Source organism: Megascapheus bottae, chromosome 17 (genome assembly GCF_031878675.1).
Source record: "Megascapheus bottae isolate mThoBot1 chromosome 17, mThoBot2.hap1, whole genome shotgun sequence".
NCBI lineage: Eukaryota > Metazoa > Chordata > Mammalia > Rodentia > Geomyidae > Megascapheus > Megascapheus bottae.
The window spans coordinates 41,966,623-41,981,689 of NC_143525.1; the positions used below are offsets into that span (position 1 = coordinate 41,966,623).

At 51.5% G+C, this 15,067-nt stretch overlaps 1 protein-coding gene across 1 annotated transcript in view; it reads right to left on the reverse strand.

The window, feature by feature from the left end:
- Cuedc1 (CUE domain containing 1) overlaps positions 1-7,279 on the reverse strand; it is an 84,681-nt gene extending 77,402 nt beyond the window's left edge. The window contains exon 1 of the mRNA XM_090351090.1: positions 7,211-7,279. The gene's annotated coding sequence lies outside the window, so the exon portion shown is untranslated. The remainder of the gene's footprint in view (positions 1-7,210) is intronic.
- Between the last annotated feature and the right edge of the window lie 7,788 nt (positions 7,280-15,067).

Sequence of the window (15,067 nt, forward strand, 5' to 3'; positions counted from 1 at the left end):
TCATGGTAGCTAGGATTACAAGCCTGAGCTACCGGAGTGCCTAGCGATATTTTAAACTTTTTTGTTCAGCATATACTTACACTCTTTTTTCCCTTTTGTGGCATCACTGATCAAACCCATGGCTCCACAAAATCTGGCATTCTCCCACTGAGCTACAGCTCCCAATGCATTTTCTTCCTCCTCCTTTGTTTATACAGTCTTGGTACATAGCCCAAGCTGGAGCTGGAAAGGCAAGGCAGTTCTGCCTCAGCCTCCTGGGTACAAGAATTAGAGCTGTGCATGACCATACCCAGACTGATTCATCCTTAATCAGTTTCCCTACTGAGAGCATGATAGACCTCCATAGCTATCTTGTTAGGTGAATTATACATTTTGAGAAGTGTTCTTCAAAGTGCTTTATTAACCTTGCCCTTAGCCCTCAGCTTACCTGTGGGCCCCTTTTCTTTGTTTGGGGGATACTAGGTGGGGCATATTACAAACCCATCATACTGTTGGTTTAAGCAAAACAGACACGAAGGCTAAGTGCCTTTGCCCAGCAACTGTAGAAATAATGAATTAGGCATGGCACCAGTGGCTCACACCCACAAATCCTACTGCTGTGGAGAGAGGATCAGGGTTCAGAGCCAGACTGGGCAAGAAAGTCTGTGAAGCTCTTATCTGTAATCAACCGCCAAGAAGCTGGAAGTTGAGTTGTGGCTCAAATGGTAGAGCGTCAACCTTTAGCAAAGGTAGGGGATACTGCCCTGAGTTCAAACCCCAGTACCAGCACACAAGGAAGAAAGGATGGAAAGGACGAACTGTGTGCTATTTGCTCACTCGTTTAACGAAGCAGACGGAGGGGCCGCATGTCTGCCCAAAGCTCTTCTAGTGCAAGGCTGACAAGGTGGATGAGAGAACAGGTGGCTCGTCCCGGAATGCCTTCTGAGTGCCTGCACCTGACAGAGACCTAATGAATTCCAGGTTTCTTGACCGTCTTCTCCCCAGGCTTGGACCCCACCCAGATAGCATCTCTGCTGCCCCAGACCCAGCTGCTGAGCAGACAAGGTCTATCTGGTCTCTTTAACTCACAGATGGGTTGCCCAGTGTTACTGGACATTCTTCCATCCCTTCTATAGGGGAAAGGAGGTCAGAGTGAAGAAAATTTCTGGCTCCTTTCCAACTCCTTTCATCCACCTATCACTGTGCTGAACAGAACCTCTAGGGGCCCCTACTTCTTGTTTCCGGACAAAATTTCTTAGACCACACGGACAAATGAAACTGTTCCCATTTCCCAATCCCCAGGAGAAGGCCACTACTATGAGTCACTTTTCTCACATCTCACATCCTATCTGAAACATAGGCTTCATGTCTTATTTGACTCCTTTCTACACAACTTTGATTCACTTGCCTCCAGTTCTGTGTCTAGGTACAGGGAGATGAGCATGAATTCCCTAAGCAGCAATATTTATAAGACTTGTCACTTTTTTTTTTGGCAGTAATGGGGTATGAACTCAGGGCTTCCAGCTCATTGTACTGAGCCTCTGTCAACTGAGTCACTCCTCCAGCACCCCCTCTTTTTGTTTTTGCTTTTTGTTCTGGGACCTGGGATTGAACTTGTGGCCTGAGCACTGTCCCTGAGCTACTTTGCTCAAAACTAGTGCTCTCCCACTTGAGCCACAGCTCCACTTCTGCCTTATTTGGGTATTAATTGGGGATCAGAATCTCACAGACTTCCCTGCCCTGATTGGCTCAGAACAATCATCACATTTCAGCCTCTCGAATCATTAGGATTATAGACATATACCACCAATGCCTAGCTTTGCTGGTTATTTTTGAGATAAGGCATCATGATTTTTTTTTTTAACCTAGGCTAGCCTCAAATCACAATCCTTCATAGCTCAGTCTCCTAAATAGCTAGGATTAGATAGGTGTGAGCCAGCAGCTCAGTTTGTTCACTTCAGGAATGACAGATGTTTTTGCTTGGCTATTAAAACCACAAAGACATTAAGGAAGCAGACCGTCCTGCCCAGTTCCTGCCTTGCCTTGGAAAGTGTCCTGCAGGACCCCAAAACCCCGACTATTCTGACACTCACACCCTGATCGCTTAGCTGGCCTCAGAGTTCATGGTATAAGACAGTAATGTTCACAGTGTTCAGACGAGGAATCCTGGAGCCAGCTGCCAAGTGTATCCTTATTCTGTTCAATTGTCCTCTTCTGCAGAAAAGCCTTCTCTGCTCCAGTTCTTCTGGCTGGCAGTCATCCTTCTTCAATGCTTCATCTTGGGTTTTGTTGTCGCTGCTGCTTTTCAGTGAGAGAGTTGGAACCAGGGCTTTACGCATGCTAGGAAATCAGAGCTACCCTGCCAGCTCCAGAACTTTCCTTGCCAGGGTCAATGGAACCCTATGCTGTTTTCTTGCCACTAAAATGTAGGCTTTTTGAGGACAAGGCCATACTTTTTTGACCTCTGTGGATCCCTCCAGGCCTATTCCAGCAATCACTATGTGTGTGTGTGTGTGTGTGTGTGTGTGTGTGTGTGTGTGTGTGCGTGCGTGCGTGCGCGCGTGTGTGTGTGCGTGTGTGCGTGCTGGTACTGAGGCTTGAACTTTGGGCCCAGGTACTATCCCTTCTGTCCCTTAGCTTTTTCACTCAAGGCTGGCACTCTACCACTTGAGCCACACACACATCTCCTCTTCTAGCTTTTTGGTGGTTAATGGGAGATAGGAGTCTTGTAGCCTTTGCTGTATGAGATGTCTTTGAACTGAGATCCTCAGATCCCAGACTCCTGAGCAGTTAGGATTACAAGTGTGAGCCACCAGCACCCAGCTTCTCCCACCTCCTAGCTACATGACGTTGGGCAAGTAACCGAACCTCTTGAGAGCTCTTAGGACTGTGTTCCTCTGGAAAATGGATGGGATATCTCAGGGTCTTGTGAGGCGTGAACAAGCTGGCCTGTGTAGAGCTAAAGACATTTCTGAGCCAGGTGCAGGTGGCTCATGCCTGTAATATTAGCTACTCGGGAGGGTGAGATCTGAAAACTGAAATTCAAAGCCAGCCAGGAAAGAAAAGTCCTCAGGAGATTCATCTCCAATTAACCACTCAAAACCTGGAAGTGGAGCTGTGGCACAAAGTGTTAGAGCACTAGCCTTGAGCAAAAGAGCTCAGGGACAGCGTCCAGGCCCTGAGTTCAAGCCCCATGACCAAAAATAAATAAATAAATAAAGGAGCATGCTCACCTCTGTGCTGGGATGGTGGTTTCTCCAGCCCGTTCTTTCCTGGGAACTTCCTGCACACTTCCACTCATTACCCAATCAGCTGCATTCCCACTAAGGGTCCTGTCCTTGGAACCAATCATCCAATATCATAAAAAGCCATTCAGGGCCAGGAGTGTAGCCTAGCGGCAGAGTGCTCACTACCATACATGAAGCCCTGGGTTCAATTCCTCAGAAAAAGCCAGAAGTGGAGCTGTGGCTCAAGTGACAGAATGCCAACCCTGAGTAAAAAATGTCAGGGCTTGCTCTCCAGGAGAAGGGAGAGTTGGTTCCAACACATGGTGAGATGTTCACCCTCCAATGCTTAGCTGTCACCTCTCTATTTCAGCACACTCCCACATAGATACCTTCACTGCTTGGTCTCCTCTTGCTCAGAATTCAAGAGTTTCACCTCATCCCCGCTTCCTCCCCAAAGCCAGCCTTAGCCTCTCTAGTTCTGACCAAACATTCATCTTAATAACAAGTCTTAGAACTTCCACACCCAACACGCAGAAACAATAACAACAGCTTCTGTCAAATGAACACTTAACTCTTCCTGGCACACGTTACATCTCCTTCAACAGGAGACACTGAGGCACTTGGAAAAGTCTTGGAGTAAGATGGAGACCTGGGCGATCTACCTGGGAATGCTCAACTGGAGGCTGAGGGTGCAGCTCAGCAGAGGCTTTGGATTTAATCTCCAGACCCCAAAACGAAACCACCTAAAGGCCCGATAGGAACTGGTAGAGGTAGGGACTGAGCAAAGCAGCAGTATTCCTGGAGTCTGGAAGCAGAGAGGATCAAAGAAGAGCGAGCCAAAGTACCTACTATCCAGAACTACTGCACACAGACACTGGGGAAGGCAAATTCTCAGCCACTGCCACAGGACCCTTGCATGCCACCAAGATATCTTCCAAGTCCCAAACCACTAGACCACAGCCACTCAGTGTCTAGGGTCCTTTTACTTGCCATAAGAATAAGAGCCCAGGGTATCACTTGGCCCAAACTTCCTTGAATACTCAAAAGGGATCCACGCACCCAGACCTCGGGAAAACCCTCAGCTGTGCTGTCTAGCGATAGAGCAGAATAACTAGAAAACTTAAATGAAACAAACAGGTGTGAGTGGTGCCATATGCCAGACACAAAGAAAAGCAAATCCTGGTAAGTTGGATGGGTTCCTGTGGGTGCAGGTAGGGCTAGTGGAGTTGGAACTTTTGTTTTTTTCTTTTTGTCAGTCATGGAGCTTGAATTGAGGGCTTGGGTACTGCCTCTGCACTCCTGCTCAAGGCCAGCTCTCTACCACTTTAAGCCACAGCACTGCTTCCACTTTTCTGGTGGTTAATTGTAGACAAGAGTCTCACAGACTTTCCTGCCTGGCCTGGCTTGAACGGAGACCCTCAGATCTCAACCTCCTGAGTAGCCAGGATTACAGGTGTGAGTCACTGGCACCTGGTGAGCTGGCACTTTTGTGTCCCACCAAGAGCTTCTTGAAGACCCTTGGTGCTGCCATAGCAAGGAAGGCCATTTCACTTGCGATGAGAAGGGAGGAATGTTTCTGAGCATTCTTACAGTATTTATCGTTTATGACAAACGATAAGAACTTTTTCCATATCACTGGAAGTCCATTGTATGTATTGCTGTGGCAGAGCAGAGGTGACTGGGGCCTAAGGAGGGCTTCTCAGACCCTCCAGAAGACTCTTCCAGGCCCTCAGCAAGAGCGGAGGCTACAACCACCTCTGCAGCTGCCCAGGGCCCAGTGAACTATGGAAAAGCAACGAATGCCAGCCAGATCTCCTTGGGAATGTGCAGAGGGTGGCAACAGCCATCTCCTCTGGCCTTGACTTGCCTTCTACAGTGCCAAGGGGTCAAAAGAAACTACAGCATCCACATCCCATTCTTAGACAATCTGACCCACAGTCTTAGTACTCCCCATTCCACAAGAGGAACAGGGGTTCCCAAAGAACCTGGCTCCCACACCAAACTGAAATCCTCCAATACCCACCTCAGCCACCTCTAATTCAACAGTCCTGTGGCCCCGGGTCAGTGTCCAAAGCCTTCCCCCCACACCGACAACAAATGCAGTCCCTGGAGAAGCGCCACCTCAGCTGCCCCTGTCCTCCAGCTTGCAGCAGAGAACTGGGAACTGAGCCAGAGCTTCCAGGTCTCCCTGGCCTAGAGCCCAAAGTGGCATAAGAAGGCCATGAGAAAAGGCCTTAACAAGAATCCTGCTCTTTGCCCCCTGGGATTATTCACTGACCAGCCACAAGGAAGGATCTGTTTTGAAGGATCTGTTTCCAAAACAGAAGTCTCTTTGGGTTCCTGGATCCAAGAGGGTAGGAGTACAAATGTGTCCCTGTACCTGAGGATGGAGAAAGAACAAAACTTTCACCAGATTCTCAAACCTAACTCGAACCTCCCCATCCCCTTCATCCTAATGACATCACCTTCCCGGGGCTATCCCAGCTGCCCAGGGGCTCGCCTACTAAAGAGGGGTCCAACTGTGCTCTCTTATCTCCTGCTTCTTCTACCTACAAAAAGTACACAGGGGGTCCAGCCTGGCTTTACAACACCCTCTGGCTTTCACCTACATCTGGTTTCTGGGGAAGCTGGTCTCCATCCCAGAGATGCCACCCACCATTCAACTGGCGGTCCAGGCCTGACCTAGTGGTAGAGAGCTTGCCTAGTATGCAGGAAGCCCTGGTACCACATATACAGAAAAGGCCAAAAGATGCGCTGTGGCTCCAGTGGTAGAACGTTAGCCTTGAGAAAGCCCAAGGACAGTGCTCAGGCCCTGAGTTCAAGCCCGTGGACTGGCAAAAAAATATTCAAATAATAACAATAATAAATCTCAAATGGAGGATTCAAGTTCACACCTTCACACACTTCTCAGCACCCTGAGAGATGAGCGGAGCCAGCGTCCCTCGGCTCGTCTGGGCAGCCTGGCTAACTCTACCAGGCCGTCCAGCAAACGCTGGGCGCAAGGCCCAGCCTACCTCCGCCCGGGTGTCCTCGTTCAGAGTGCAGCAGCAAGACAACCAAAGGCAAAGCCGACACGTGGCTCTCTTCAAGGCGGTATCCCCGCTGGAACGTCTTGACTCTACTGTCCTCTCAAACCTCTACTCTCACCCAAGGAAGGGGGGAAGAAATCTAGGATCACCCTCCCCCTCAACGCGGTTTTTCTGTTGTTGTTGTTGCTAGAAATTGAATTTCGGCGTACATCTCTTGGGGCTGAAACTTCTTTAAGAAGATGGGAGAGGACGTGGACACGCTAGTCCTGGGTCCACCACCACCGCGCACTGAGAGGACCAAGGGCCGCGGGAAGAAAGGCCATGCCACCCCGCCCCGCCCCGGGGCTCAGCGCTGGGGGCCCGGGCCGGGGCCGGCGGGGCGGAGTCTCCGGGAGAAGCGGCTCCCAGGGGACCGGGTGGGACGCCAGAAAAGGCCGAGGCGACCTGTGACATCGGCGGGGACAGGAAACCGGCCGCCCCTTCCACCCGCTAGGTTCAGCTCCCAGCTGCCACCCCCCCCCCGCCCGCCATCCTCAGGCCTGCGCCCCCCACCCCAGCCCACCCCCGAGCCCCAGGCCGGAGCAGGCGGGGACGGGCGCCACACAAAAGGGGGAGCAGCGGGCGGGGGAGGCCTCGCCTCCCTTCCCCGCCCCGAGCCCGCGGGGCGCCCGCGGACCACCACCCGCCCCCCGCCCCCCGGTGCCCGTCCTCCCCCTCGAGCCCGGGGCCTGAGATGAACTGCGGGCTCGGGAAGGAAAGGCGGGGCCGGGACCCGCCGCGCGCGGCTGGGGAGGCGCGCACTCCACGGGGAGCGCGGCGACCGCCCCGGGAGTCGCACTCGCGACGCGCCCGCCCGGCCCTCCGCGGCGGCGGCCCGGCCGGCGGGCCCTCCGGGAAGGCGGCGCCGGGAGCCGGGGCCGCGGCCGGCGGGCGCGCGGCGGGGTCCGCACCCCGGGAGCGGAGGGGGGGTCTTACCGGTGGGCGCGCGCGCGTCCGCTCCCGCGGGCGGGTGGGGCGGCGGCGGCGGCGGCGGGCGGGGGAGGGGCGCGGTCCCGCGGCGGCGGCGGCGGCGGCGGCGGCCCGGCTCGGCGGCGGCCCGGCTCGGCGGCGGGCGGCGCGGCGGGGCGCGGGGAGGCGGGGAAAGCCGGGCGAGGCCGGGCCAGCTTCCTAGCGGCGGGCGGCGAGAAATGCAGCTGTCCCTGCGCGGCGGCCGGCGGGGCCACCCGTGGGGCCGCGTGGGGCGGGGGCCAGGCCTCGGCGCCCCCAGACCCCTCTGCGGAGAAGGAAGGAGGCGGGATCGGGGGGCGGGGGGTCCGGAAGCCCCGGCGATGGCGGGGAGGGGGCGGGGAAGGCAGCACCCTGGGGACCTGCCGGGCTGGTCACTGCGCGCCCCGCACCGGCGGTCGGGGCGGCCCCTGGGCCCAGCGGGGTGCGGAGAGTACCGGGCCCCTCCCGAACCCTACCCCAGGATGCAGATGCTGGCGGAGAACCCCGAGCGACGTCTGGGGCCCGAGGGGGCGGGGGCCGCCCCGGGACTCCAGCTCCGTCGAGGAGCCGGCGGGGCCAGGGCACCGCCCGCGGCCTCCCCTGCCCTCCCCGCCCCCGTCACCCGCGACGCCTGGAGCTGTTGCACCGGGCACCTTGTGTAAGGAGCGGGAACCCCCGGCCTGGGCGCCCTGCCGCCCGGGAGAGCCCCTGCCCCGGGACCCAAGCCCTTCCTTCTTCTGGCGGCTTACAGTCCGCTCACCGTGCCGGGATCCACGGGCTCAGCCACACAAACCCAGCCGCCCCAGGACCCGGCTGCGCTTCCTTTATTTGCATGGGGAAGGGACTTGGGGAAGTTGGAGGAACCGTCGAGGCCCGGCGTTAGGGTGGCGCGGAGCCTGAGCTCCGGGACTGCAGAGCCAGACCGCCCCGGCCTCCCCGCTTCCCTGGGCCCCCCTCCTCCCCAGGAGAGGGTCGTAGGCGCCCACCCTCCCGAGAAAGATTACTAGACCTCTTGGCCGGTTCCTAGCTCCTTCCCCAAGCAGTAACGGACAGTGGCTCGGGATTTCTTCTCCCCGGCAGTAGACCTTAGTCCATGTTATCTGATGGCTGCCTCTCTCCTGCCTCTTTTCTGCTTCCTGAGAAGATCCTTCTATAGTCCATCCCTGACACTTCTGCATTTCAGGACCGAAAAGATACCGCTGCAAGCTTGGGGGTTTCCCTATTGGTGCTAGCATGCGCATTGTTCGTAGAATGCTTAAATATACATATATATATTTATAATTGTTCATTTAAAAAGCAGCCATGGAGCAGGTGGATGCTAGCTACTCGGGAGGCTGAGATCAGAGGATCACAGTTTGAGGCCCGCTCTGACATAAATGGATAAAAGATTCCACTTCTAGATAGATAGATAGATAGATAGATAGATAGATAGATAGATAGATAGATAGATGGAAGATATCAGAAAGCTGGGCTGGAGGTGTGGCTCAAATGGTAGAGAGCCATCCCAGTAAATGTGAGATGCTGAGTTCAAAGCCCAGTATTGGTTTGGAAAAGGTAAGAACAATTATGATGATGGACTGTCCGTTAAGCACGCTGTCCCTGGACTTTGCTAACATAACAGTCTTCCTTAGGGTCTGTTCTGGAAACTTTCCTCATACCCTCTGCCTAGCCATATCCACCCCCATGCACCAAATCTCACCTCCATGCACACACTGCCTACACTGGACACCTCAAGTTCAGAGGCTAATGTCAAACACAGAGAGCTCCCTCCCCAAGCCCCTGTATCTGAGTTATCTGAGTGCCACCTCACCCCCTGGGGCCGCAGATCCCAGCACATTCATACCCACTCCTTCCTGAACTTCCTTCATCAAGCACTACCTTCTCACGTCCTCTCATAAACCCCTCTTCCTGGGATGTACACACAAGAGCAGACACCAACAGAAAGAAGCAGTTACCAACACCTTGGGCTCCCCTTGTCTGATGTGCCTCCGTTTTTTCCTTCTGTGGTTGGGGTTAACGCTGGTGTCTGCTTCAAAGGTTTCTGGTGACAGTGAAACAAGTCTGTGCGGGAAGCACCCTCCACCGCTCCTGACACCTTCACATTCAATCACAGCTAGTGCGGTTATTAACGGTTATAATCCCACTTCCCAGGGCATTGATGAATGCCTTCCTGCAGTCTCTCCATCTTGAGTCCTCTACCTGGAATGTGGAGCTGCCATTGGCAGGCTTTATAGTGGCAAGCCTGGAACCTGTCATCTCCATATCCTCCTTGACCAGAACCGCTGTCCTGAATAAAGACACTTCTCATTCACTGGAGTTAGAACTCACACGTGGCCTTCCTCCTCTTCCACATCCACCATAAACTCAGGGATTCCTACTTCCTGGATTTCTCCGGATTCTCTCTCCTCTCCATTCCCACATGCTACTCTGGGTTAGGTCCTGCCATGATAGCCCTTCCTGCCCTAGTGCTGGCAGCTGTGTTTCTAAAGGATAAACTGATGGTATCTTGGTCCTGTTGATAGGGTTGAGGATGACTTTGAAAGAGATTTCACTCACCAGATACCTTTTTTAAAAAGAAAACAAGTGGAGCTGTGACTCAAATAATAGAGTACTAGCTTTGAGCTACAGAAACTCAGCAACAGGGCCCCGGCCCTGAGTTCAATCCCCAGGATGGGTAATAACAAGAATAATACTAATTTAAACGAGAAAACAAATGTCCTTCCCTGGGATAGGGTGTGTCCCTTGAGGGAAAAGGACACAAGCTACTCCAGATCCTTACTCTCAGGTCCCACATTCCAGTCTGCAGGGTCAGCTCCTTTTGGGGCAGGAGGGGGGGGAGGGAGAGCCCAGGACTCTATTCAGTTCTTGGCCCTAGCCAGGCAAGTGTCACGTCATTGAGGCAGATGAGAGAAGAGCCCAGGCAGGGAGAGTAGTGTAGGGACCCACCTGTCCCTGCTGCATGGGAAGGCTAAACGGAGATTGAAAGGAGCAGGGAGACATGGCTTTATGTGTGGATTCATGCATTATCATTTCTTTTCAATAACTAATTGTTTATTATCATCATTACTTATTTTGATGCATAGATTGTTGTTTTGGTTTGGACCATTTGCTGATTCCTGACGTTCTTCTAATACATCCCCATCTTCTTTGAAAACGTCCTTACTCTAGTGTGCAGAGCAGCTTTAGCCATTCTGGTAGACATCAAGTCGGGTCAATGGATGCTAATCTAGGGGGCAGTTATGAGAAGAAGGAGATTTGGGGGGTCTTAAAGCATTTCATTTCAGATGTTTATAAGTTCCACGAGGAGAATTTCATGGTGGAGAAACTGGGCAAAATTAACAATACCAAGCCAGGTGCTGGTGATTCACTCCTGAAATCCTAGCTCCTCAGGAGGCTGAGATCTGAGGATCATGGTTCAAAGCCAGCCATGCAGAAAAGTCTTCATGAGACTCATCTCCAATTAATCACTCAAAAACCAGAAATGGCAAGATATGGGGGGAAAAAAGAAACTACATAGTAGAAACAAAAAAAGAAAGGTATGGAAAATAAAACCATCTATATGCATCTATTTCTAAAAAACAAACAACAACAACAACAAACCCAGAAATGGCACTGTGACATGGTAGAGCGCCAGCCTTGAGCATAAAGAGGCTCAGGGACAGCACCCAGGCCTTGAGTTCAAGCCCCATAACCACCACCACCAACAACAAAAATTAATACTACCTATGAGGAACAAAGAACCATCCTGTGTTTCCTGATATGATAATCCTGAGGACATGTGGTTCGTGCGGCCCGCCATCTGGCAACTCATAATCTTGAGAGAAAATGCAGACAAGTGCCAAATGAGGAAGCTTCTATTAATGAGTAAACAAACATATAAATAAGACAGGCACTTCTATGTTTATAAATGCCAACCATGGGGGCCGGGAGTTTTGCCTAGTGGTAAAGTGCTTGCCTAGCGTGCACGAAGACCCGGGTTCGATTCCTCAGTACGACATACATAGAAAAAAGGCCAGAAATGGTGCTGAGGCTCAAGTGGTAGAGCTCTAGCCTTGAGAAAGTCCAAGGACAGTGCTCAAGCCCTGAGCTCAAGCCCGGGACTGGCAAAAAAAAAAGAAAGAGCATTTGTAGCAGCTGAAACAGCATGATTGACGGCAAAGAAACAAGACCTATGTATAGACTGACACTGGCAGGAGGCACGAAAGGATAGCCAGAAAACAGCCTCCCGGGCAACCCTGGAGTCCTCCACACACATCTCATGCATCCCTTCCCATCTGGGGGATGGGACATAGGAGGCACTAGCTTAACACACCTAGGCATCCTTGAGCCGCCAACACTATTTGGTGGCATGTCACGTGAAATTCCTACTCGTGAATTTTACCTCTTTTCATAGAATAAGTACAATGAGTGAGCCAAGTGCAGAAAGTGAAGCAGCATTCTGTACTTTGGAAGAAGCAGCAGCAGCAAAGCTATCTCGGAATCGATCATCAACCAATCAGAACCCAGGGGATATCAGCCAATTCAGTCTCTGGGATGCTCTAATGCAGGTGGAGTTAACATGCCTAAAAATTGTCAGCCTCATCCACCACCAGCCCCCTTTCCCCTCACCCTCCAGCTCCCTGCCCAGCTGTTATAGGAAAGAAGCAGAGAGGAGACCCAGAGGCCCTGCAAAGTAGATGAGACCACAGATGGGGGCAGTAACTGCTAGACCTAGACTTGTCTAGCACTCTGTGGGGCTCTGCTCTTATCCTTGGGCAGAGAGTGGCTTCAGCGGTCTCTTTACCATCTTCCTTGAACAAGTGGTGAGAATCCCTTCCTTCTAGGGAAGGAAAGAGGAGGCTTGTAGCTACTAGCTACAAGCTTGCTGCTTTTCAGGAGGGTATACTTAAACAAAAAAGCTTCTTCCTCTGGAGAGGGAGGTGAAGTGAGATATTATTATACCTGTCTGACCAAGCATATGTCAAGTCTCCGATTGGTAGGTTCTTCTCTGAGTCTAAGCTGAACCTTCTCTGCCACCCTCTCAGGCTAGACTCCAACAAGCTGCTTTTCAAGTATGTCTCCCATTCTCATGCTGGACAGCACCCCAGTCAGAGGTGAGGAAGCAGCGCAGGGTATCATTTCAGTGGATGCACTTGGTATCTTTGAGCAGGCTGACGTGGCCATGACTGAGATAGGAAATAGGATCAGGAGCTGGGGGCCTAGTTCAATGATAGAGCACTTGTCTGGCATTCGTGAGGCCTTGAGTGTGTGTGCCAAGCACTGCCAAAGAAAAATAGGTTAGATTTCCAAGCCTCTACAGTTGAGTATACATTGTGTTGTGACTTCCTGGTTCCCTCCCCCTCCCCCTCCCCCCACCACTACCTCAATCTGTCTCTTCTGTCAAGTCTTCCTCCACTTTGGATTCTCACTCACCTTGGTATGGGCACCTTTATGGCCTTGGTGACTGTATTGCAAATCTCCTGGACATCGAGATTCATCTACACAACTGGCAATCAGCAGAAATCAGTTTTCATGTCCCCCCTGCCCCACCCATGGATCTAGAATGAGTGATTTTAAGGATGTAGCAACCTTCTAAAAAACCTACCATTCAGTTTAGAACTAGGCTCCCTCCCTTAGAGTGCTGGACTGCTCCTACTTTTAACATCTTCTAAGTCTTTCTGGTATACCAAGGAGGAATGAAACAACTGCCTGCAGCTTCCAAAGGAGCAGTGTTTAAAGTGGACTTGGCTGCATGACTATGACTCATAGTGGAGGAAATATGTTGGAGGGTTGTTTATGGGGAGGACATTCATTCTAAGCTGAAAGAAAAGCATACGTTTTTGCTGTCTACTCTTTCTCGTAGAGACATTTTCCCCCACCTCCCCCAATTCTTCTCCCTCAGAGATTCTTCATGATCCACAGCCTCTGTTATTGATATGGTTACAGAACTCTCTTGTTCTGGACAGAACCACCTTGAAACCAGAGCCATTCCTGGGACTGGATTTCCTCTTCCAGCAGGAAGTGACTTACGGGAGGATTCTGTCCCAATCACTTGAATATTGCCTTTTTCTTCAACTATTGATTTTGTCCTTTATCTGGACAGACAGCACATCTTTTCTACCAATTGACAGAAGCTGAAATGTAGAGGGGATAGCAGGTCCAAATCAGGTCAAGCTAGGCCTGTGAGTCCTCTGAATAATGTCCAGCCCATAACAGATGCATAGAGAAAGGATGGAAGGACAGGGTGATGCCACAAGTAGCACAAGGATATTGTCTCCAAAACCAGACTGTCTTCTTCCTTTGCCTCTTTGCAACCTCTTGTCCCCCTTCTTTTTATTTATTTATTTATTTATTTATTTATTTATTTATTTATTTATTTATTTATTTATTTTTTGGCCCCCTTCTCTCTTTCTGGCCCCGCTCGCTCCGGCCCCGCTCAACTCCGGCCCTGCTCCGGCCCCGCTCGCTCTGGCCCCGCTCGCTCCGGCCACCACTCGGTTGGGCTCCGCTTGCTTGCTTTCGCTCTCTGTCGGTTGTTGCAGTCTCGTCTCTGCCACTTCCGGCTTGGTTGTGTATGTGGGATACCGAGGAATCGAACCCGGGTCCTTGTGCATGCTAGGCAAGCACTTTAACCGCTAGGCCAAACTCCCGGGCCCTTGTCCCCCTTCTTTCACCACTCTTTTTCCCACTACTAACAAAGACAGGAATGTTTTGGCTTCAGAACATGGGCCTTGGGGTACCCGAATCAGACCTTTGGATCTGGTTGACTCTTTGGGTCTGTAGTGACCCTGGCAGAAAAGGCTCTGGTGACCTTCAACTGTCCCTCCGATTGACACAGGCCGGACTTCTCATCCCAGTTTCTGAAGCTGACTTTCATCGCTATGAGCAGCTTCTAGAATAGATGTGTATCCCAGCAGGGGACCTGAGCTTTGACTGCCAGACGGAGCTGCTACACCTGTTACTGAAAGGGCATGTTTCTCCCTTCATGGTCTCCTCCAGCTCTTCAGTTGCCATGCCAAAGGAATAGCTTGCTTAAAGAACAGAATGTTCACACATCTTTAGCCTGGGCTGACTCAGCGAAATGCACGTGAGTTTCACTTTAAGGAAGCTTGATTGAACAATGTTAATTTACAAGATCATGGGAGAGAATCTGCCTACGTAGTTAACAGTTAACTACTTAATACTGCACTTTTCCAAGATGTTTAGGGTTTGGTAGAAAGTTGGAATGCCTACTTTGGACAGAGCTATCAAGAAAACTGATGATGCAGTCGATGGTAACATTGTCATTCCTGTGATAGAACAGTTTATGAAAAGTGACATGCATGGACCAGGGGCAAGATCCAAATCAAGTGCTCATCTTGGGGGAAGACTAGTCAACTCCTACTGAGTAGGTCCAAGAAGAAGGCTCACACCAAGACCTAAGTTCCTTGACCTTCCATTCCTCTCTTGGTAACTAAAGAGCTTCAGATTGCCTATATGTGGCTGCCAAGAGAAGCTGGAATCTGTACTGCTTCACAAATTCATCCCTGGATCACTGCACGCTGATCTGTCTGCCTCAGCAAAGCAGATGGTCCAGTTACCTGCCAAGGGCAGCCCAGCACTGGAGAGATTCGCAGGCCTAATATTCTTTCAAGCTGTAAGGTCGTGAGGCATGGCTTAGGTAGTAGAGCAATAAGCAAAAAGTGTCAGATACTAAGTTCAAATCCTATACATCCCAGGTCTCTCCAGAGGACCACACTGAAGGATCTTGTAGAGACATGTGGAAGCTAAGACTGGAAAGATTAATTAGTAACTCAGTGAAAAATCTTCCCTATTCCTATGGCAAGAACACTGCATTTTCCCTCTAATTGTAATCAGTCAAAATAC